At 37.9% G+C, this 22042-nt stretch overlaps 1 long non-coding RNA gene across 1 annotated transcript in view; it reads right to left on the reverse strand.

Moving 5' to 3' along the window:
• Positions 1-513: 513 nt before the first annotated feature.
• LOC130592763 (uncharacterized) overlaps positions 514-22042 on the reverse strand; it is a 36261-nt gene continuing 14732 nt past the window's right edge. The window contains exons 2-3 of the long non-coding RNA XR_008970651.1: positions 3221-3315; positions 514-988 (exon numbers count right to left, since the gene is read on the reverse strand). This is a non-coding gene — a long non-coding RNA (uncharacterized LOC130592763). The remainder of the gene's footprint in view (positions 989-3220; positions 3316-22042) is intronic.

Below are 22042 nucleotides of genomic sequence, written 5' to 3' on the forward strand. Positions count from 1 at the left end.
AATTACAGCATTCACAGCCACTCTTTCAGCTCACACACATCGCGCTTGGTTTGCTGGCAGTTCTGGTGAATCTTTGTTAACCCCTAAGTTCATCTATCACTAGATACTCTTATTTTTATGAAGATAGCTAAAGTCATTAAGCCAAGCAACATAATTTTATCATTAGCTAACGAATACAGGAAAGTGTTGTTTAGTTTGGCATTTTGGGAGTGGTGGGGGTGGTGTCTTTTTTTAATGTTGGCACAGTCTCAATTTCTTGCAGCATTGTTATTTCAGACTTAGGATCCATCCAAACACAGTTCACACACCTGAAAAACTGAATCTTACCAAAAAAGAGAAAGCATTGATTTTCAGGCAAAAAACAAATCTCTGATGTCCATAGTACCTGCGCTGTGATCTCTAGCAGATAAATTATTAATGCAAGTGTATGAACATCATTTTGTTGTGATTAGATTTCACTTAAATTTTAATTTAAAAAAAGTCACAGGGGATCGAAAAAGCAGCCATATAAGATAAGCGAGTCAGTCAAAGTTTTATTTTTCATGTTTGTGTGCCGGGATTATCTCAAGTCTTATCATTCATGCAGCAAATTACCAAGAACTACATTAAAAATGTGTATATAGCCATTTTCATTTTTGAAAGATTCAAGACTATAAATAATTAAATGGGTGAGACATCTGTTATTTATGAGCTGAAATGACAGTTTTAATTTAGTTCTTCGTTTAGCTGAGCCTGACGTATCGAGACTAAGTAAAAGAAAACATAGGAAATATTTTAAAATGACATCCCACAGAGCTCAGACCTTCCAAGGGCGCAAACCAAACATGGTTGGGTTTTTCTGTTTGTTTTATTTTCCTTCAAGGCCCATCAGAAAACACTCTGGATTCGTGACCTAGTATTGCATGTCCATGTGGATTCTGACGACAAGGTAAAGCAACCACAGTGGCTTCACAAAATAAATCAGCTATGTTACTTCTCCGCAGACATTCTGAAGAGACAAATTGTTTATTTAGTACAAGGATACCAGTCAAACATGTTGCTCAAATCAGAGCGCTATTATGAAGCGGATTATTTCTCATACTTTCCCCATTCCTTTTCTCTCTACAATCGTACTCCTGCACTTCTCTAGCTAAAATATCACACTGACCTTTTTCAGTGAACATGTGAAATTCATAGACTTACTTTCTCCCAGGGCAAACAAGAACTTGGTTTATTAACAGGTAAAAGGAAACATATGCAATGATCCCTATACCAGTCCTGATGCAAGTCATACTGTTGCGAATGGAAACGTGCCCCGTGAGAGATTCCAAAAACTCTGTAACAAGGTTGCCATAAAGCTGGGTGAGTCAGATAAAAATAAAACGTGCCCATCTCCATGTTGCCAACTTGCCTGCTGAAACTCACGCTTTGGTTTGTGGAGAACAGGAATTGTGCCCAGATTACAGATATAACATTCAAAGCAGAAGAACAAAAAACCACACAGTTGTATATACACAATTTGTATATACTCCATCTTCAAAAAGCATATTGCCCTCAAAGCTCAAGGACCCAGAACTGAGAACTCCTAAACTTAAGACATGCAATTATTTGTATACATATATCATTACAATTAATTCCAGATCAAGTTTACTTTGGAGTTGACTGTCCCCAGGCAGATTAATAGCTTGAGGACATTAGAGGGTTAGGATTCCTCCAAAAGGGAAGTTTTCCAATAGTCATAATTCTCAAACTGAGGAGAATCGGGTCTGGATACCCAAGTGGGCAGCCTGGGACAAAACTGCTTCTCAAAGATGATGGACATACACAGTTTCCACAGAAATCAATGGTAGCCATCATAGCTCGATCTCTCTGAAAAGCATTACTGTGAGAGAACAGGTTCATAACACGTGTTGAATCCAGCGATAAAGGAGGGTGGTGGAAACGAATAAAAAAAAAGAAAAAATGGAAAAAGGCCTAAGTCTGGCAACATGAACTTTGTAATAACAAACTATCTTTTATTAGCTCAGTTATGAGAAGCAGACAAAAGGAAAATATTCTATTTTCCTCATAAAAGACTATCTGTGCCTGTGAACACTTCATTTCTTAAATCTTAGGCCAACTTTACTGCCACGCCTGGAATCTTCAGTAACTTCAGTAATCTTCTACTCTCACAGAGAACCAACTATATATTCAGAATTTCAGGGTGGTATGACCCTCCCACTGTTACACAATTGTAGTGTTTATTATTAGCATGGAAAAATACCAATGCCTCAGCTTTCTGATTCTTCACCTACTGCAATACTCACAAAAGGCATTTCAAAAACTTGTATGCTTTACATTGTTTCTCTTAAACAAGAAAAGGCAACGCAAAGTAATGCTGACATTCCATTCCGTCTTCCTCTGCATCTTATTCTCATGGGTCATTGCCCATTTATTTAGTATGATTGTTCCACGTTCAGCTGTAGCAGTTATTTTTGTCCTCCTTGGTAGCTGGCAGTGCTGTGTTTTGGCTTTAGTCTGAGAACAACTCTGATAACACACTGATACTTTTTAGCTGTTACTAAGTAGCACTTATACTGATCAATGACTTTTCAGTGCTAGCCCTGCCAGGAAGGAGGGGCATGGGAAGCCAGGAGGAAGCAGAGACAGGACACCTGACCCAAACTAGCCAAAGAGGTATTCCATACCACAGCATGGCATGTCCAGTAGAGAAACTGGCGGGGGTCATCTGGAAGGCCCAGATCACTGCTGGGGTCAGGCTGGGTATTAGTCAGTGGGTGGTGATCACTTGTATTGTGCAGCACCTGTAGGCTTTGGTTTTGTTCTTTTTTTTTCTCATTTCCATTTTTAGTTTTATATTCTCTCCCCTTGTTATTTCCCTTACTATTATTATTGGTAGTAGTAGTTTTATATTATACTTTTGTTACTGAACTGTTCTTATCTCAATTTGTGGGGTTTACATTCTTTTGACTCTCCTCCCCATCCCAACCTCCACGATGCTGACCTACTGCCTGGGTTTAAACCACACCAATGGATGCTATTGCAGTTTTCCACATACACACATGGTGGGGGGCGGGGTGGTGGTGGTTAGAAAAATAAAAAAGGAAAATATTCCCAACTACAACTGCAAAAATAAGGGGAAAAGAATAGAAGAACAGGATCTATTCTTTTCACTGGAAGACTTGCCTGCCTAAAATAAAAAAAAATCATGACTTTTAATACATAATACATAAGCAATTACCTTTCTACCCAATACGTAGCAGTTGAAATGCCTATTAAAAGAGAAAGAGGAAGGAGGCAGCAGGTGTTGAGGAGCATTCAGTCCAAAGTAACCTGCTGGAGATGTCAAGAATATTGAAAGAAATTAGGGACATACAAAAGGACAAAGACAGGTGAAAGCTAGAAAATTAACAGGGGGTCTGGAGAAAAATGAAACAATACTAATCACGCAGATTAAATTATGAGCTTGTAGGTAAGCATTGCTGAGATGCCCACCTCATGAGTATAATCATTTGTAGCCACAGAAATAAGTTTCCAACTTACAGCCTGATGTAAACTTGGTCATATATATCCTATAACTTTTAAAAGGTACATGAGCTCATTTCAAACCCATCATTTTTTTTCCGGTCAGAGGAAACTAATGTGTCCTGAAAGCACCTAATAAAAGATAAGAACATGAGAGCAGGACTGCATGAAATAGACTATTATAAAGTAGTATTTTAGAACATCTGGAAATCAGACGTCAACTGAGTGGCCTTGAGTGACAAGAGAAACACCTGCTCCAGTACCAACATGTGGGAGCTATTTTGGCAGTGGAGCTGTGGACTGCCTGATCTCCAGAAATCTACTGCACCTGGAAAAAACTTTGTTTAGGTCTACTTGAAATGCAGACTCATTTGAAGGTGCCAGATCACCAAGACATATTTTTAAATGCATTAAGAAGTACAATTTTTTTTTTTTGGGGGGGAGTCAATTTTCATTAGGCAATTCTAGAAGATGTATAGAGCAGAAATTACATATGAAACTTCCAACAGCATTGCTTCTCCTACCCATGAACTGAAAGAATAAAGGGATGTGAACACTGTATCCAACAGTAGTTATTATTTATACACAGTGAAGCTCAAAGCCTGCAGGGAGAAAGTATTAGCTCTCCTTTAAACAAAAAGGAGACCAACTCTATGCATTAGTTTTCTGGACATGGCTCAGTGCTTGTCTGTAACAGGCTGAGAAATATTTGACTTGTTGATGGACACATTGAGAAAGTTCGCCTTGCCAGACAACAACCCAGTGGCCTTTGGTTCAGCCAGGACTGCAGCAGCACTGAGGGGGAAAGCCCTGCTCCCTCGAGACTCTCTGTAAATCTGCACATGGTTAATACAAATTGCTTTTGCCACGTGGCAGACTTCTTCAGCAAGTCCTGAGGAAAAGCACTGCTGGCAGATAGGTAATACTTGCTGCCACTTAACAGTCCAAAGACAGCAACTGATAGAAAGTTTTGATACTGAATCTAGGACACTGAAACTTGAACATAAGACCATGGTCAGATGAGCAGAAGAATGTTGCCATCACTGAAGATAGTGACTGACCATAATGTAAAGCAAAAAAAGGGCAGGCAGGTGCTGAAAAAGGAAAGATCTGAACTGCAAACAGCTTTAGCATTCTATATCTGAAGGTGCTCTCAGCTCATGACTGTACTGAACAAGGTGTATGTCATACATTGCAGAGATTCACTGACTTGACTACCATGCTGTTCTTGCAGCAGGTTTGGGGCATTACATAAAGCACTGCAGATTTAAAAATGTGTGTTGGCTATAAAGGAATACACTAAATAGTAAAAATATCAAAAAATGTTCAAGATTAATGAAAGGTTTTCATTTTTACTTGAAACACACTTTTGCACAAAAAAAAAAGCAAAAAAAGCAAAAAAATACCCAAGCAAACAAAAACAAACACCAGAAACAAAACCCAAATTATAAGAATTTAAATAGCATTATTTTTAAAGCAGAGAAGTAGAATACTTCACTATCATCATCAACAATGATCACATTAAAAATGAAATTATATCAATCTTTCACCTGTATTCCTCACAATGTAGTATTGGAAGAGCTTAATACTAGTGTGACCTTTGCAAAGTGCAAGGCTTATGAATTTTGTAGCCATATTAGGGGTAAAATAACTCCAAACTACGGAATGCATTTTATCCACATTAGTGCTACAAAGAGTTGCTCAAAACTTGCCATTTTCCTTTCCTACCAAGAGAAGTCAGAACGAAAAATGTCCCAAACTAGAGTAAATCTGAAAAATAAATACCACTTCAGAAATAAACTCAAAGTTTAATATGAAATGCTTTTCTGAAAAAGAGTTGTCTCAAATTTTAGAATATTATGGACTAGTACAAAGGTTTCAAAGACCACTTTGTCTAGTTTATGGAGTACTCAGTTCCTAGTTTTCCAACAAATGTCAAAATACCAGATTTTGTGATTACAAACATGAGACCCTGATTTCCATTAGAGGATGTTTCAGTGAATGCTACACGGTGGCCATCAATAAGATTTTTTTTTCAATAAAATAAAATTAAATTAAATTAAAATTAAAAGATAAAATAATAAAATGATAAAATAAATAAAATAAAATAAAATAAATAAAATAAAAACCCAGCAGCTTGCCTGTTTTTCAGTCAGGAAGTGTCAGTAGCAGGACATAGCATACATACCCCAGTATAATAAGGTGTATGTTCTGCGTGCCAATACTGCTGACATGTTAGGAAATTACTGAAGACAAATATATGATTTCCTGTCCTAGTACTTCTAACTTAATAGCATACTACTAAAAGTAAATCGACATTTAAAAAATATTGGAACTAAATTTTTCAATTGAAAGTATTGAAGGGAGAGGGGATTAAGATGTTTCTTTGCAACTGACCTGATTTTATGACAAAAAAATATATTTAACAGCAATGATGTATTGCTTCAAATGAAATCCAAACATCAGCACTTTTATGTGTCCACTGATAGAGTATCCTAAAGAGTTAAAATCATAGTTATAGTCTGTTGAATAAACAGATAACATGCCTAATACACCAATGCATAGAAAGCACAAGCAATTTGCCATTCTCTAACAATACCTGTAAAATGTGGAAGAACCAAGTTGACAGGATTTTAGGTTAACTTAGATTGTAATTATAATGATAGGAAAAAAGAAAGTCCAACTCCAAGCTTTAAAATGAGGAATAGTTCTGCATGTGTAAATCATGTTTCACCACATTTTAAGTACGTACATAACTATTTTCAAACTATTATGTGCAAAACTAAAGCAATGGTAATTTTGTATTCTCCTCCCACTTGCATAATAGCTGACTGCATTTAATTGAAACCTTCCTGAAAACTTTTGAGCTGAGACTAATGATGACAGTTTTGAGACAGCAGAATTTTTCAAAAATGTAGATGGTGAGGATAAAAAAAAAAGGGCTATAATGAAAGTCTGTTTGCAACATTAACTAGAGTGCTTACCAGTGCAGAAATACCAGAAATTATCAACATACATCTTTGCTCAGGTAAGCTGCAGGATAATTTACACGGCAGAAATAGAAATTCTTCACTGGATTTACACAAATATAATGTATATTATCCCAACAGCTTAGTGTGAAAGACAAAAAAGTTTAATTTCTACAAGCCACTTATTTGAGTTCTCCAAAGCAGAGAAAACTACCTGTAGATGTATAACAAAAAGTCAAGGGCAAATCTTGAACAAATAAGAACTATGGTAGCATTTCTCATGTGAGTTGTTCCAGTCATCCAGGCATGAAATAAAGGTTTTGTTGATCACAGTAACAAGCAGCAACACTTCAGTAAAGTGTACCAGACAAAAATTTTAGTATCATTGATCATTATACAGAAAAAAAAAATTAGATATTAGGTATAAAGACAGCCTATCTCAAAAATAATTCAGTAGCATCCAAGCTAAGGTAAAAAGTATTGAAAATTAAGAAACTGCAACATGCCCCAGGGCATATAGTTTACATATTACAGGAGATGAAAGGCTAGATGCAGTAAAGGAAGTCTCAGAAGCTCAGAAGTCAGATCTTGACTTAGCACATAACCCTACAATAACCTAACAGCCTTCCTGTTTTACTTGATGTCCTGTATGCCGATGTCAGAACACATGTGATACCTACATACTTTCCTCCTGCCTCCAATCCTTTTGAAACACACAAATGAGGCATCCCTTTGTCTTTAGGAAGCCAACAAATGAGCAGATTTTCAAAGTTAGGGCTCTGCTGCCCCGACTTTTTTTTGTTGTTGACAGAAGCATGATCCCAGTGTATCTATGATGTAGCTGTACATATAGCACAGGCTAATACTTGCAAACTTAAGGTGCATGCTTGGGTGGCTTCTCAAGTGGACCCAAGAAAGCTGGATCATGAGCTCTGCTTCCCAGTATAAAAGAAACAGCCAACAGAAGAGGATCAGCAACTTTAACACAAAACCAGTCCTAGCCAGCATGCTGCAGGGAAATATGTGGGTCTCGAGCACCAAAAAATGCACCAAACAGGCATTTTCCCCACTTTCCCTACACCCACCACTGAATCTATTCCATTTTAAGTTAGAGTCTCCCAGACCTTGACTATCTAAAACATAAATAAGTGAATAAAAATGAATAAAGATACCCAGGCTTTCCCTAGATATTTAAGGGAAAAATAGTAATGATAAGAAAACAAATAAAAACAAAGCAACAACAAAAGACAAAAAAAAAACAAAACACCTCGCAACCAACTGCTTCGCTGTCTACAAATAAACCATACAAAGAAATATCTGTCATTGTCAAGCTTCTTCCTTTCGATTTCTTGCACCGAGAATCCAATTTAGAGGTATATTTCTGCAGTGCAATGATGCTCATTCACCTATTAAGTTAATCAGTGGTATTTGTTCCCTCTGGATATGTTTTTGAAAAGTTCTTTTAATTCAGTGCCTTTTCAGGATGGCAGTCAAGACTGGAGGCAAAACAAAATTAACTCTGATTGTACCAAGCTACCAAGCTGCATGACAAAGCACTACAGATTCTAAAATTCACCTGTGGAAAGGCACAAAGGTGTTCATAAACACCTGACAAGGCCTGCTTTTTTCTTACTTGTCAAGCTGAGTCTGAGAAAATTCTTAATGGACTTGTAGCAATGAGGACCAGGAAGCTAAGAATGTGTGTACATGGGATAGACAGCCAATCAAGCTGATCCAAGCAGTACTTCTACACCGCATACCACAGTACAGCTCCGCAAGAGGACATTAGTTCTGTATTGCACTCAAGGTAACGGGTCCTGCTGAGCGCTGCAGGCTCCTGTCACCTGCGCAACTTCCTACTGCAAAAGAAGCCTGTTCAGAAATACCTATCCAGCTTAGTTAAAGAGTATAAAAAGATATAGAAAATTTTTCTCCCCCTGGCATAATGGGATATGATAAACTACTGCCCCATCCAGAATTTCTGTCATAATACCTCCTTCCACTTTGGGCACAACTGACACTCAGGCTTAGTTTGGTTCCTCTGATGTATCCGCAGAACAATGCAAAGAAAACCATAACTGCAGTAGCCTGCCATAGCTATATAGTGGGCACATTTAATATATGCAGCTGGCAACAGACTGGTTTGTATCACTTGTTGAAAAGAATGCCTCCAATGTCAACTTGCAGTTCTATCCAGATAGTAAAGATATCTAGCTTTAAAGGCAATCAGCTGAGTTTTGCTTTGTGTTTATACAAAAGTTCACACATTGGATCACACATTTAAGCCTCATAATAAGAGCCAGTAATAGCAGTTAAAGATATATCACCTTAAAAAAATAAGGTTTTAGATAAATACTGTATTGAGGATGCTTGACCTTTTCTGCCTTTGAAGTGAAAAACAAAAGCCAAAACATCACCCAAGACTGTTGATCTCACATCTTGTAACTACCAAGGGAAGAGGAATGGAAAGGATATGTGTGCTGATTATTTTTAAAAACAAAGCCATAGTTTTGATCCAGGTCATAAACCTGCCTTGGCAGATACGCAATCCTAGAACTCCAAGGAGTAGCTGCCCACTTTCAAAATTTTCAAGTAACACAGGTACGTATCACAACTGAGTTTCCAGAGCAAAATTCCCCTATAGATCTGTGTGGCGGATATGTGAAAAGAAACAGCAAAGTGTTTCCACAATGAGGCCAAACTCCATGCTGCGTAGGTCAGCTTGCTCTAGTCCCAGGATCTGTGACCTTACACAGCTTCTGTGGTATGCAAGGCTGCAAATCATTACAGCTTAATAGACTTTTAACAGAAGGACCAGCTCTCTGCTTTGCTCCATGCACCTCCGGAGAGAGGGAACAAACATCCAATAGAATGGTAATCAATACACACCTGACAAAAGCAATGTACATAAATTATAGAATAAGGGTCATTTAAATACATTGAAACAACACAGCCCTTCAGATGCACTTGAAATGCAGGTCTTACTATATGAAAATTGGGTTGTGATACATAATTGTACAGGGAACAGTTTTCAAAAGAGGCAGGTCACATCACAAACTCTGGCACAGGCAAAAGACCAGCTGCTTCAGAGAGACAATACCATCAGAATAATAGTAAACTGCCAGGTATTTTCTGCTTTCCCAAGGTCCAGGTCCTTTATATTAACTGAAATTTACATTTAGGTATTGATTGCCTTCAGCAAAGTGTTTCCTGCTTCATGGTTCCATTCCATTCATTGACTGCTTACTTCCATATTTCTGCCTTTTTGATCACTTAATCTTTCAGACCAAGGAGTGCTGAAGGCACTACTAACAATATTATTCTTCTATTGCCCAACCCTTTGTTCAAGGACCTGAGCTAAGTAAAGGCAAACATTATCATCTTGCTTATACCACATCTGCACCAGAATAACTGCTCCTAGAGCAGTGCCTTAGCCATGTCCCCTGTTCTTTCTGTGGTGCCAGTGAGAAATGAACTGAAGCACTGATATAACTAGTCCATGCATTTGTCATGAGCAAACTTCTCATTTTTCATTTTCTTTATTAATCTCTCACATTTTTCCTTCCAGTTATCACTTTTCTCCTCAATTCTTCAAATGCTATCTGGAAAAACATGAGAAAGAGCAAATTAATTTGATTCAGAGGTATTCCCCCTCAGGTGAGCAAAGGAGTGGCACCCTAAAAAATAAGGCTCTATAGAAGTTTATTTTGAAACAAGTACAAAGGAGTATGTTATGATTCCAGAGACAATTCTGCCTGAATTACAATAGCCAGCTACTTCAAAGGCACATTATCTTGTCATATGCAAGGTGTGGACAATTTCACATGGTAAACTGGTGCATTAGACAACTAATTAGATCTAATTTGCTCACTAACCAGAAGTATTATGTCAGTGATAGAAACACCAACACCACACCACACCCTCCTCCAGTTTCTCTTATGCTATACTTGCCTAAAATCTACCTCCTTCTATCCCATGCAGAATATACACACAGCTTCTGAGCCTTGTATGAAGAAATTACAGAAAGGGACTATGTGCAGAAGTAATCCAGCACACACACAAAAAAATCCAAAAGTAATTGAAAAGGAAATTTTGCACCAACTATCACTTTATCAACTGAGATCATGCCTCGCTTTTCTCCTCAACATAATCATTTTCTTGAGGAATACAACTTGATAGCCTGCCCCTAACATAGCTCTTACAGTCAAAATTACTTCATTCATACTTTCATACCTCCCAGCTTTTAATATCTATTCAGCTGCATGCAAGAGTGAAATATTCCATCAAAATTTAGACTAAGCAATTCTACTGAAAAGCCTGCCTTTCCCTTACTGTAAAATCTTTGTCTAGTTTGAGTTTAAGCTAAGGAGACTTGCTCTGCTCACAAGAGCAACAAAATCCTCCAAGCACAAGACCCAATTGTTTCCAAGAGTTTTACCTTGCACAAAATGGCAAAAAGCAGCTAGAAATGCATTCAAAGCTGTCAAGCCTGAGCATTCCTATAGCATAAAAGAAATCCCTATCTAGCATAGAGCTAATTCTACAGCCAGCACATGTAGAAACCTGGTAGATACCTCGAGCTCAGTTTTTACAACAGCTAAGTGCCTGAGTGCAAGTGCAGAATTAGTGCAAGAAAATGAACTAATAAAATGGTTAAATAGCATGTAGCCTGCCTTGAGCTCTGTACTGCCACATAACTGTAATCCAAGACAATTCAGGTAAATTAATACAAATTGCAGCCACCACAGCTGTATGCATACCAAAATAGATTATTCTGATTCCAAGTAGACACAAATGCACAAAATCAGACCTTAAGCTGTTTATAATAGGTCCAGATTAGCACATGGCATAAGCCCTTTCCAGTCCCTATTCAGTTCTCCTAGAATCAGCACACAAAAGCAGAGATGAGGCCTGAATAAAATAGCATGGACTTCACAAGGTCTTCTAGCCCAGAACAACTTTACTGCTTTCCTGAGGTCTTCCCCAGAAGGAGCAGGAGAGAATTTGTTCTAGCCAAGGACAGTCCACCTTCTCTTACACCCAACTGCCAGCCTAGCTCATGTGGTGGCCCCTTCTGTCCAGAATCACTGGCCACAGGAACCATTGACATTTCCCCATTCTGCAGCCCTCCCCTTCACATTCCCACTGGGGAAGCAGGAATGGGAAATTAGCACAGAGGAAAACTGTTGCAGGGATTATTTGCAGAATTCCTATATAAAATGCATTTTTAAGAAGAGGCACCTGTGGGTGCTTTTCATTGCTACAGTATGCAAAAAAATCAGTTACATGACAGCTACTCAAATAGGAGGGAAGGCACAAAGCATTAATAAAGCACACTGAAGTTCACTTGAACTGAGGTGATAGGGTTACACTACCAGTTGGTAGTCAGACTGTCTGGCAACGTCAGAGATCTTTGTGTCTCCTGATAAGAGAGAAAGCAAGAGTTCCTCTCAGGAGCCACGTCTGATGTGACTAGTGGACAATTTGGTTAAGTGTTCACTATGCCTTTTTAGTCAAGACTTCTAAATGCAAATGCCAGGTAATGTAACTCGCTGCAGATCAAGGTAGCAAGTATATCCCTTCATGTATTAAAAAGCCAAATAATCTAAGACTATTCTGGGTTAAACTACAATACAAATTTAGATGTACAGATGTGCAAAATTTGACATCACATAACTAGATAACTAGTATAAAACCGCCAAAGTTTAGTTGGTCAACAGTCAGTATGACTCTAGGTAGAAATACCTGCAAGTTGCATCATACTGTGCAAGAAATAAAAGCAGCAAAACCAAAAATGTAAAAGCAGACATGCAAAATGAAAGCACTGCAACATTCCCAGCCACAACTGTAAATCTGGATAAAGTAATTTATTAGTAACACTAAATAAATTAACTCTATTATAGTAATTGTAATAACAGCAGTTATGAGAATGAACTGGAAGTTCAGAGGCAACCAGGCAATGCTTGACAAAAATATCAAAACCTTACCATGACCTCAGTGTTTTTCACTCCCATAGCACACTAGGGTAAGCAAGCGACTATGCAATCGCACCTTTACACACAACCTGTGTGCGTGTCATGCATGCCACCATATTCAGGACAACCTGATCAAACAGGATTTTATTGTTAGCAAAACTGTGCTGTAGTGGAAGAAGGAGAGAGAATGTGAGATCAAACAATGAGTCAGCAAGCCCTGGCAGAAGTAAATGGGCTTAAATAAAAGCTTCAAGGGGGGGGAGGGGGGGGGGAGAAAAAAAAAAAGTAGAGGAGTTCAGAGACATGCACATCTATCTTTCTTTGAGTATTACCAAGGCATTCAGGCACTTCCACTTCCTGGCAATGCCTACCAAGTGTTGAAGGCAGCAGTAAGCGTGCTAAAAAGTACTGAATGCAGACAGAATCTCTCCTTTACTTGCTTCCTTTCCTCCTACTTTGTTGGGGTTTTTTTTTCAGGTTTTGGTTTTCCCTCTAAATTTACAGTTGTGCAGGCTGGTCCTAAAGGGAACTAGCTTGCCAAAGGTGCATTTAGGCCTAGTTTGACTGTGTAAGAGCCCACGCTCTTGCTGAGCAGGCTGAGTGAAATCAGCATTAAAACTCATTGCACAAGGGAAGAGAGTTACTGGTAAATCCAATTTCAAAACAGTCAGAACTGTTCATGAATGAAGCAAATATTTTTGGCCAAAGGGGGGGGGGGGAATACCCTGCATGGCCTAAAAATGAAAATGTCATGTCAAATACATTAATTAATCTAAAAATTTAAGCAAGGTTCCAAAGGTTAAATGAAACAAATCGTTGTTGACTAAAGCAGTTTTGTTCCTCTTATTTTTATACTTGTCCACTAACAAAAATTCCACTTCTCACAAGACTGCATTGCAAACCAATGTTACTGCACAGAATCCCAAAAAGATGTAAAGCTTTGTTATTAGCATGAACTGACCATACATGAAGGATGATATTGTCATTAGTATTTAGTCAGGTGTTTCGCTTCATAAAATACAGTTCTTCTGAAATAAGGTGGTAAATATTACTAAGAATTCAAAGAGAAAAGGGTTTTCCCATTGTACACATCCCTCAGTTGACCTTTAGATGTTGCTGGTCTGGTGCCACACTTAAAATAAATTCTTATGTTCTCCCATATTTTCCTCATCTTACAAGTTTGATTTACACACCATTTCTACCTCAATGTAGTTTCTATTGTTGAGAATATTAACCAATATTTCCTACAATCACCCCAATAATATCTATATAGACATGTCACTCTCATGATTGAAGATCTGGGTCTGGCCAACAATCTACAAGGTAGTATCTATTTCCAGTGGAAAAAAAAAAATGCAGCCCAAAAACTACATGTCTCTACTTACACCTACACAGTCGTACAAAAGGTACAAAGCATGTATGCATATACCTGTCACCATGTAGAAGCACAGTGTGGAAGGCAAACCAGTTATAGGTTGGTGCTGAGCTGATATCACCTTTACCACCTTACACTGAGACAAGTCAGAGCAAGTGCCCAGTCCCCCAAGGCTCGACTGTACCTACTTGCTGGAGTGACAACTGGGCAGGTCTTAGTAAACTCCCTGCATAAATGTTCCTGTTTAAAGCTTCTCTGACATACTTTATTCCTCACTTGAGCCACTTACTAAAAGAGTTTACCATTGTCATGCTGTTTAGTGTGCCTTTTGCCATGGGGAAAGGAGAAGGCCAAAGGATTGATGCATGTTCTTTTTTCAGAAAGGCACAAACAAGGAGTACTTCCCAAAAAGCTGTCACTAACTCAGTGTCAGCTAAAGCAGGCTATGTCCCTGCAAAGGCTTAGAATTATAACTGTCCTCTTCCATACATCATTGATCCTACCAACACGGCTGCAGTAATTCCTTATTGCAATAAATTAAATTTTCAATTTTTGCTCTGCAAGTTAAAGAATTATCTAAACAACTGTTACATGGAAATTCCCTGTAGAAGGGAGGGAGTAGGACATACTGCATCTCACATTAACAAGCAAGTTCATCTCATACAAAAGCCTTACTATAGAGCTACAGTCCCTCTTCCCCCAGACCCTAAAACCAAAATACCTGCCATATTCATAAATCCCAGATAGCTTGTGGAGTCCCAAGAGCTACTCTGTAATGAGTTTCCACCTTCACAGGAACTACATTATTCAAAGGACCTTGCACTTCTAATTTGTCATTGTAATGTGTTCTTCAATACCTTGCACTGACATTGCGTAATTTGACAGTGTTACATGAATTGGTCTCTGAAGACAAGTTATCCAATAATATTCCCAGTGCCATTAGTTTCACTGCTGAACATGGCCACTTTCACAAGAAGGACAGAGGATGTAGTTATTGCAGAATAATTATTTCCGTATTGGTTAATTTTGTTACAAAGAATAAAAGTGGCCTCACTAAAGCTTAAGCAACCTCCACCACCCTCTCTCTTTTTAAGTCTCCTAAAACAAAGCTGAAACTGCCAAGATGGCAATGATCAAAATTTATCATGTTCTGCAATAAAACATTCTACGGCTTAAGAGGGCCTTTTTGGATGACACTACTTTGTCGCAAAATAGCACATAAAAGACATTGTACAGTAGCTCCACAGACTAAAATACATACTTCAAACCATGCACCAGCAAATCACTGCCCATCAGTAGAACTGGCACATGGCTGAAGTTCTTTATGCAAGGAAGAGAACAGATTTGAGGCCAGTAAGCAAAGACCAGTGATGACAAAACATATATGTCAAGTTTGGCACATCACAGGATTTGCTCTTATTTGGAGCATGCTGTACTTTTCATTTACATTTCTCTTCAAATAACATGCTGTTCTAACAAGGAGTGCTCCAGGGTTTGTTGGATTATTGTTTGAGGTTTTCTGGTTTGGTTTGAGGAGGGGTTTGTGGGGGGTCCCCTCCCTTTTTTTAACAGCTATTATCCATAGTTTACTCTGATAAAAACTAGATGAACATCATTATCACACAAGTCCCTTAAAGCATATTTAACATAGTTTAAGTAAGAATTAAGAAACAGCTATCACTGCAGTCAGTGAAAAGTGCAACTCATTAGCCCAGACTATTACAGATGTGAAAAGAACTCTATAAAACCGACACTTGGCTACTTGATTATGTCTAAAAAAAAATACCAAAACAATGATGATATAAAAATTACTGGTAACAAATGTGGCAAAGATATATTGACATTTCAAAAGAATATCAGTCAGAACAAGTAAGTATAACCTCTAAAGCAAAGTAACAGGAATTCTCACAGCCTTATTTTCTTCAGCTTTGCTGAACTAGGGGTTGCAAAATTGCAGCTCAGCTCCCAATAACCCAGTATACCGCTCCCTCTGCTGGAAAATCCATCCTACTACACAATGCAAAAATGCATAAAGATGAAGTATTATTATAACATACTTCTGACTCCTCCTGCTGGGGGAGGTCAAGACTGTAACGTAAACACAGCTCAGTGCTTTTGGAATGAATGCTACGTTTCCTTAATTTATTAATTCGGGTAGAGTTCTTCATTTTTGTGAATTACTTGGAATCTTAAATCAAAGGATTATAACAGTTACTATTCAAAACCTCAGTTGATGACAACTTTAAAAATGATTTTCATGATTAATGCACACATTGTTTCCTTCCAGGCACTTTTTTTTCCCCAGAAAGGAGGGAAGGAATGCTGTATTTGAACAAAATTCTAGAAGCCCATTTTTTTTCTCAAAGAGAAAACAATGAGTCAGTAAGCAAGTACTTTGTAAGAATTTCCATACACAGATACATAAACTAACTTTAGGTTCCAGTGATGCTGAAATTAATGCTTAGGTACCAACCACCAGTTGAAACCAGTAACAGTATAACAAATAACCAACATAACTTGAAGAAAACTGCCTGTAAAGATTAAGAACCAATGGAATCAGTTGTTCTGTATAAATATTTCACAACTAGCATAACTCATGCCACCATAACATTGCAAAGAGGTTTCCCTAACATACTGGAGTAAGGAGGTTCTAGGGTAAGCATGTGCAAGCAAACCTGTATACTGAGGAAATACATACACAGACATTACTTTTTGGATACCCACTCATGCTGCTGGAAATACGTGCTGCCAGAAATATGTGATGCCAAAATACAATTGCCACAGTGATGAATTCGGGTTGGATACCTACCCAGATTCAAACCACTGCAGTGTTTCCAAGAACCAACTACCAAAATTCCACTCAAGTCATCAGAAGAACTATCAGGAAAATGAGCAAATAATACATCAAAAAGCAATTTCTTAAATGAGGCATTTATTTTGTTTAATAGCTACATCATACACTTCAGGATGACGGTATTCAACTTTGTTATCTAAACTGCATCATGATTGAACACATTTTCTGAATGTGTTCAATCATGATGTGCTGTATTGAGTTGCAAGTCAAAAAATACGGTCTTATTAAATGGAGGAGTAGTACCCATGTGTTGTGGTTTAAACCAAGAAGGAGAAAAAATGACTGCTACTGCTGAACCCAGGGCACCATGAAATCCTGAGAACTGCTTTCTATCAGCAAGGCCCAATTCATGTACCGCCCTGTGCCGAGTCTGCTCCTGTGACAGAAGAATAATGTATCCTCCTTCCAGCTCTACAGTATTTTAATTTTTTTTGTTTGCACCCATTTGTAGCTGGTATGCAGCCAGCTGAGATAAAGGGTACTGCCAGGTTTGTTGCTGAGAGATTAAAAGGGTAGAAGGGCCTTCCTACCGCTTTTGTTCCTATGGCCCTAACAGACAAATAATTCAAGTATTATGCAATCATTTTCATCTTTTTCTAGTCTCAATATTGTCAACTTCTAAAAAAAAAAAAACAAAACAATCAAGCTGAATCAGCACAACTCTTGTGACAATCTCAAGTTTCTGGGCAGGGGATGAACTTGAAAAATGTACCTAAATCAAGTTCATTTGGGTGGTCAGATGCAAACTTGTCCCATGTCTGTTTATATCAAAACCAGCTCATTAGCAGAATTAGAATGCAAAAGGATTTTGCACAGTTGTCCATTTAGGATAAAGGTCTATCTACAGACAAAATTACTGTAATGCAGCCATTTATAAACACAAAACTATTATACTTTGGGAGCCCAAATCTTGTTCCCCCCAACCATTACTCAGCCTGTAAGATTCTAACATACAAAAAACGCCTGCACTCTTCAGCACAGCACAGCCTCCATTCACACTGCCAAGCTTTATCAGTGCTGCCTAGCAGCTACCTGTGCTACCCCCATGAACACAGGGCAAGTGCCAGCTGGCATGAACCATGCAAACAGTTAAACAGTATGGACTACCACATGTCAATGCCTCAGCTCCTACTGACACATTCACAGTTTTCTATCACAGACTACCATGACCCTTCAGATGAATGCTAACTAGTATTTAGCATAGTGATCCTCTTCAACTTAAGCCAGCTGATCTCTGCACCAGAAGCCTTAAAGTAAAAATCTTGTCTAGCAATAACCATTAAACACTGCAAAACTACATTTTAAAACCTGCCTGAATTGATGGCTTTCCTTTGCAAGCGACTGACCCACGCAAGGCACGCATGGGAAGCGGTGCTGAAGACTGCCTTCTGGCAAACAAGCTCCACCCAGAACATGTAAGCAATACCAGAAGTCGTCCCTGTGAACAACAACGAATGTCAGCACCTTTGGAATCATTACTTTTTCAATCCAGGCAAGGGCTCTTAAGAATGAGTTTCAACTGATGAATTTTGGACATATATGATGAGTGACTGGAAAATAAGAAACAACAACAAATGAAAAGGTTTTCAGAGATTCATTCAACTCAGGAGAAATAGGTAGGGGAACATAAAAAAATAACACAGAAGATCTGAAAATTGAGATAGTATCCACAGAAATATGCAAAGGAAACCAAACCAGAGAGGAACAGGAAACAAATACCCTGCAAGTTTCACACACAGCTGCACAATCAATAATAGAAAAAGGAAACCTCAGAGTAGGAGATATCTCCGCAGGGCTGTCTCGGAGCAAATCCCAGGTGGCAGATTTCTCTGCAGCATTTGGGGGGTTAGAATTTTACAGTTTTCAAATAAAGAATATAAGAGCAACCAGTATTGTTCTGCCACTTTAAAATGTGATATATTGTTATAGTTGCTCTTCAGGGCAGTCTCCTTTTTCAAATGACATCACTAGTTTCATTCAAGTAAGGTATTGGACTGGGAATCAAAACTCATTAAACATTTTAAGTGCTTTGACAGCATGCATTAGGCTGACATAGATCTTTGACCAATGCATATAAACCCAAGAACAAAAAAAAAAGAAAAAAACAAACTTAAAACAGTACCTGAGAAACACAGCTGCTCTAATCTTTTCCTGCGTTTCCCAATAAGTCCCTATGCTGACTATGGCTGTCAGCTACAATGACCTAACAATTTCCACAAGGAAAAAAATAAAAGCAACCTCTTCAAATGAAGATGATGACTCATTTCTGCAACATTCATTAGCAAGGAAATGGTCACCTAAATGTGTGAAGACACAGCATAAGCATTGGCAAGGAGGGGAACGGAAAAGGAGCATCAAGGATGACTGGGATTCTGTACCATCCAGATCTTGTGGGTTAAGCTGGACTGAAAGTAACAATCCAGAAGCTTTCAAATTTGTCCTATGCTGTGCCTCAAGCTTCTCTTGAGACTGTCAAAAGCATCAAGATTCTTTTCACTTCTGCTGTCTTATTACAGCAAGAACTGAACACACAAGAACTTTCATCAACCTTTTTCTTCATGGAATGTCTTCTGAGCCCAGCAATGATGTACAGCTCTTAAAAAAAAAAAAAAAAAAAAAATCAAGATGTTTCCTTACTTCAGATTTGCTTTTTTACAATAACTTGTTTCCATACATCACTCCAAAGTTTCATGAGATATACTAAGAAAAAAAAAAAAAAAAAAAATCACACAATTTGCTATATCTTTTCCTTCAAAGCAATCTTTTTCAAATTGCATAAATAGCACAGATCTTCTCCCAAGTAGTAACTGAACATTTCCTGTAGATGACCTCTTCTTAAAGGATTTTACCTTAAAGCAAGGCCAGGGGAAAAACAAAAAAGAAGAGATGGTCTCCTTTGACTCAGCTCTTTTTCTCAAGGAGTCATTTTTGAGCAACTTAAAATAACCACGAGTTGTTAGCAGTTCAATCCATTTAGCAAAGCTGTATAAGCACTCTATTTATTACAAGCATGATTTTTTCAAGAGAATATGATATTGGCAGCCCTTCCATTCAAATAAGTAATATGCTATTCAAATACTGTATTTCAATTACAGCTTTCGTAAAACAGTATTTTTAGAGCTTTTAATTTCTGGGGTGATGCCAGAAATTAAAGTATAAAAGACAGTCTTATAAAATGACTAATCAATCTTTCTAATTTAAACAGGCTTTGGATCAAGCTCCAATATAAAGAAGTTGCTGAGCTTTTCCCTGACACCATTGTAAAATATGTTAGAATGTGCGATGAGATACGTCACATTAATAGATTTTGTCCTGTTGATAGGTGCTTTTCAACAGTTTCAGTAAATATTTAAAATACAAACTATTTGCCGACTATATTATTTAATTGCAGAATATGTATAAATGTTACCTCAATTGCAAGTGTCATCATTTTGCTTCCTAGGCTACTTTTTTTAATCTGGAGCTTTTTTTTTCTCCATAAAAGTACTTGTGCACTCAGCTCCTACTCTCATGCTGGGTAAATCTCTGACTATGCATGTCTAAATCTCATGTTGTTGTGGTTTTGTCCTTTTTTTTTCATATCATGCACAGAAGCAACTCGGAACCAGCAGCAGGGCTCACTGCATAATTATTAACTCCAGTGAGAGATGGTGTATGCATCAACAGTTTGGGAATTTTTTAATTTTTCTAAGGACTACTTCACCTCTAACTCCTAAGGCTGATTTTTAGTTTTATCACAGGCACATTTATCTTCAATTTAATGTGGTGTTTTGCAAGTGTTAGTATTTCCAAAATATACATAAACCTGTAATGAAGAAATACATATTAAATGTAACAAAATACTGCAGCAGTCTCTGGCAGTGGACTGTTATGTTTTCTATTTTTCTATTCATCTGAAATCAAACCTACTAGTATTTGTAGTAAATAAATACTTTGCTAAGTTGAGCCCATTTTTCTTTTCCAGAATTGTTCATGTTGAAAATTATTAATTTGAGCAAATATGAACTGGGAATAATGAATATTTTCATGAATACAAGTGAGCTAACAGGTTGATCAAGACCCGTATTCATCATTCTTCCCCTTTTACTGTGGTGTAACTTACTTAATTTGCCCCTCAGTAGTATGAATTCAGAAAAAAAGAAGGAAAAATAGTTTCAAATACAAGGTAACCAATCCAATTTCCATGCACATGTGTTTCTTCTTACTACAATAAGGACTGGAAGTTCCTATATCCAAAAACAGGAATAACAAAATGAAATGGCCTATTCAAGATCAAACCAAACAGCTGTTTAAAATTCAAACAACTTGAAAAGACTGTGTTGCGTTCACCCCAACCCATCAGAATGACTCCACCTATTCTATTTACACATCTCATTTCTTACACACATTTTTTGAAATACATACTCTGGGATGGCAATTTTTGAAACACTCCCTTTATGCAAAAGTGAACAGTTTGGAAAAACAACCTAACAAAAAAACCCTCCACAAACACCACACTGCCTCAACCATTTCCCTTATCTGCCTACTAGTGCCAAGAAACTGTAAACACTTCTCAGCAGAAGATACCACTGCTTGAAAATCGGATCCTTGGTACCAACCTCATGTCTATTGGCTGGTGTCTACGTCTGATTTGTAAAACAAATTAAATGACAAGGCATAAAAAAAACCTATGTTCTGAGTGTTCATTTGTTAAGACAAAATTTTGGTAGAGTCTAGTAAATTCTCGAAATAACCTACAACCTCCTTATATTCAGACCATGCTACTCAGGTGTGGTACCATATTAAAGAGAAAGTGGCTATTGCAGAGGTGCTGTTGAACATGCCTACAGCTTCTAGCAGTTGTTCCTCCTCACACGGATGTTCCTGTATTTCTTACCATTGGCTTTTGTGGGTGCAGACTGCCTCCTAAAGTCTATCCTATCCATGCTCCATTCTTCTAAAAAGCTGAGCCTAATCAAGAATTTTAGATCCATCCCCTCAGCAGTAGGTTTTTCCACGCAAAAGCAGAAGAAATTCCCATGTCAGTTTACAGAAGTTTTTTTATCAGCCATGATTTGTAAAGGTGCTTATTTAGAGAGATTAAAATCTGACTTAAACTTACTAAGTGTATACATAATCAGCCAGAGCAAACCATATAATTTCATTAATGGCGTTAACTGTGTGCTACCTGTGCTCCCATCCAAACTTTGCCCTGTATCTATACTCTCCCAGTACATACCTAGACTCAACTGCTGAATAAGGCAAAAACAGTTAAGCCCACAAAACTGGTGGGCTTTCAGTTCATTACTGTAGACATCACCATGCTCTTTTGGTGATGTCAAGTGAACAACAGCAGGCAGATATGTCAATTATAAAGTCCTTCCTT

This window comes from Pezoporus wallicus, unplaced genomic scaffold, assembly GCF_028554395.1.
Source record: "Pezoporus wallicus isolate ANWC-B61680 ecotype Strahan unplaced genomic scaffold, APGP_CSIRO_Pwel_v1 contig_3952, whole genome shotgun sequence".
Taxonomy (NCBI): Eukaryota; Metazoa; Chordata; class Aves; order Psittaciformes; family Psittacidae; genus Pezoporus; species Pezoporus wallicus.